Here is a 3,950-nt window from a genome sequence, read left to right as displayed (position 1 = left end):
CATCACAATCTGTAATATATATAGTTCTTTATCTCACTTTGGCAGATCTAGGGGATCATGGAAGATTCTGTGTGACACCCCTCCCTCTCCGAGATCTACTCTTGGAATCGATCCACCTATAAATCATATTATAAAGTGTGACTCTGTCAATAAACTTTATTCATAGCACAGACATCCGGCCCATCTGTTCACATTTTTGAAAAGGTAATGCCCATGCCCAAAGTGTTTGGCGGGCTTCTTGCTATGGACATTTAACATGGTGGTCCATCCCATAATAAGCAGCAAGAGGAAGCGGTAGGGCTTAGCACAGAAGTAAAGAGGTGAACCCAGAACATTGGGGCCCTCCAGTGTTCCTAACCCTCTCCTGGCCCTGCAGTTTCTGGAGTTATATGTTTATGGGAAAAAAATTATGTAATTTTATATATATGCACGTAAAGAAGAGTGAACTTGCACTCACCGTCCATGTAGTCATATATGTCACGGGTCCTCCGTTCAGCAGGGAGACATAAGATGAGAGCGCTAAGAGGCTAACAACCGTATTCGCACAAAGCTGTGTGCTTCTTCCGGCGGGTGGCTGTTATCCTCTGAGCGCTTTCATCTTATGTCTCCCTGCTGAACGGAGGACCCGAAACATATATGACTACATGGACGGTGAGTGCAAGTTCACTCTTCTTTACGTATTGATCTCCAGTTCCATATTTTCACAATTTAGCATCCCGTCAGTATTTTCATTCGTCCGCTACGGCCCCTGGACACTACCGGGACTGTGCGGTTTTCAGTTAATGCAGGTGCGCTAATTAGTGACTGCGCGCTGTCTTTTTTACTGGTCCGTATATTATATATATATACACAAGGATAAGTTGGCCAGCACTTACTGATGGACCTGGCATACAGGTGCACGCTGCTAGGCTGAATATACATAAACAGGAGAATACAGCAGCACACTGCCAGCACAAAGATACAAATAAAACATGAAATGCTATACAGCTATAGTGCAAAAAATGAAAAACTGAGGTACTTAGATCACAATTTGGCAGCCAAATAGTTTGGACCATCCCACCACGGTTTGGACCATCCCACCACGGTAAGGTAGGATGGTCCAAACTATTTGGCCACCAAATTGTGAGCTAAGTACCTCACTTTTTCATTTTTTGCATTATACCTATATAGCATTTCATGTTTTATTTGTATCTTTGTGCTAGCAGTGTGCTGCTGTATTCTCCTGTTTATGTTTATTCAGCCCAGCAGCGTGCACCTATATGCCAGGTCCATGCATTAGTTTTGGTATCAGTAGTGCTGGCCAACTTATCCTTGTCTGTGTTATACTTATGGGGGAGTGGCTGCCTCCATGTTGGCTCCTGCACCCCACCCACCTCTATTAGGTGTGTATAAGGTGCTGGACGTCTCAGACCTTGCAATGCCTGTTAAACTGATTACACAGAGGCATATTCACAGTGTTGGGGCCGTCCCAATGAGGTCACCTTACCGTGGTGGGATGGTCCAAACTATTTGGCCGCCAAATTGTGAGCTAAGTACCTCACTTTTTCATTTTTTGCACTATAGCTGTATAGCATTTCATTATATATATATATATATATATATATATATATATATATATATTCTTCCTTTTTCATAGATCTATTATTTTACAGCCACTTGCTGACTGCTACCCAACTTTTTTATATACTTTATATATATTTTTTTTTCCATAAAAGCAGAGATGACAGAGTCAGTAACCTCGGGAGCCTTCACCTGCAATACAGTGGTAATTTTTTTAATATCTGCATGCAATGCTGGGTAACTTTACTTGAGTTGTATCCTGTCTTATACTCTGATCTCATCCTGATCTGCCGTCTATTTGCCTGAAATCTGTCAGCAGACCTTGCCTTGCCTGGGGTAATCACTACAACTGTGACAAGGGGGAAGATGTTGCAGGAAGTAAAGCATCAGAAGTACATGCAGAATAACTTGCAGAAATGCACATTCTGCAGCCCGGCTCATTCTCTGTCCTCCCTGAGGGTTACATATGATAAGACGCCTGTGCTGGCAGTGCAGTCATCACCCCCCATATTACACACAATACAAAGATCCCCACATAAAATAGAAAATCATTTCTTGTTACTCAAAACCCCATGAACAGCAGCGACGTAAAAAATCTATTGAAGACACAAGTTCCCTTGTACAAGCAGTTCCTCATGGCACCGCAGCATTGGCACTCTCTTCATCAGTACAAAATAGAAGGGTTCAGGGTATTTGTACGAATTTTTTTCCAGAAGCTACTGTCTACTGTCACAGAATCTTAGAATAACACCTGCCCCCCCCCACCCCACCCCCATCACAGAAAAGGGAGCAGTCATAATAAAAACCAGGCCCCATCCTGATAAGTATTATACAGGTCACACACAGAATTTATCTCTATAGGCAGCAGAGTCAGTGTGTTCATACATTACTTATCCTGCACTGATCCTATATTATATTCCAGAGCTGCGCTCAATATTTAGCTGGTTGGGTCACTTTGTATATACACATTACATTATTATGCTGTACTGATCTCAAGTTCTGGGGGGAAATGTGTTTTTCGTATGTGGTGTTTGGTGGTTTTGTATGTGGTGTTTGGTATGTGGTGTTTGGTGGTTTGGTATGTGGTGTATGTGGTGTTTGGTGATTTTGTATGTGGTGTTTGGTGGTTTTGTATGTGGTGTTTGGTGGTTTGGTATGTGGCGTTTGGTGGTTTGGTATGTGGCGTTTGGTGGTTTTGTATGTGGCGTTTGGTGGTTTTGTATGTGGTGTTTGGTGGTTTGGTATGTGGTGTTTGGTGGTTTGGTATGTGGTGTTTGGTGGTTTGGTATGTGGTGTTTGGTGGTTTGGTATGTGGTGTTTGGTGGTTGGACATAAATTGATCTTTTTAAGTGATATAGTGCAACAGGACCAGGGATTTTAGTATAGTATATTAGTTTTGGTATTGTATTGTGCACATGTTAAAGTTATAAGTATTATTGTTGTTATTATTCTTTTTAAGTGTTTAGTTTACACATGTGGGGTAGTTATTGAAGTGGTGGGTGTTTGGTGAGAGTAAAAGCTGGACCAAGAAATACTTTGATGGACATTTATAGACTAATATGGACTCATTTTTGTATATATTGTAAGTTGTTTGTAATATTGTTATTTATTATTGTAATGTTTTATATTGTTTTTAAATAAAATATCTACAGGATATACCTCAGGATCAGTACAGGATAAGAAATGTAATGTATGTACACAGTGACCTCACCAGCAGAATAGTGAGTACAGCTCTGGAGTATAATACAGGATATAACTCAGGATCAGTACAGGATAAGTAATGTAATGTATGTACACAGTGACCTCACCAGCAGAATAGTGAGTACAGCCCTGGAGTATAATACAGGATATAACTCAGGATCAGTACAGGATAAGTAATGTAATGTATGTACACAGTGACCTCACCAGCAGAATAGTGAGTACAGCTCTGGAGTATAATACAGGATATACCTCAGGATCAGTACAGGATAAGTAATGTAATGTATGTACACAGTGACCTCACCAGCAGAATAGTGAGTACAGCTCTGGGGTATAATACAGGATATAACTCAGGATCAGTACAGGATAAGTAATGTAATGTATGTACACAGTGACCTCACCAGCAGAATAGTGAGTGCAGCTCTGGGGTATAATACAGGATATAACTCAGGATCAGTACAGGATCAGTAATGTAATGTATGTACACAGTGACCTCACCAGCAGAATAGTGAGTACAGCTCTGGAGAATGATCAGTAAACATATGTAAAATGTACGCGTATGTCCAGAGAGGCTGGCTGTTTGTTTAGGATAAACTCTTGATATATGTAACCTGTATAACACGCTTCTTATACTTCAAGTTTTTATATCTTATATCTATCTTATATCTTTAGAGAACAGTCATTTCCCAATG

The sequence above is a fragment of the Hyla sarda genome, chromosome 9, assembly GCF_029499605.1.
Source record: "Hyla sarda isolate aHylSar1 chromosome 9, aHylSar1.hap1, whole genome shotgun sequence".
In the NCBI taxonomy this organism is placed as follows: Eukaryota; Metazoa; Chordata; class Amphibia; order Anura; family Hylidae; genus Hyla; species Hyla sarda.
Note: the sequence above shows the minus strand (reverse complement) of the source record.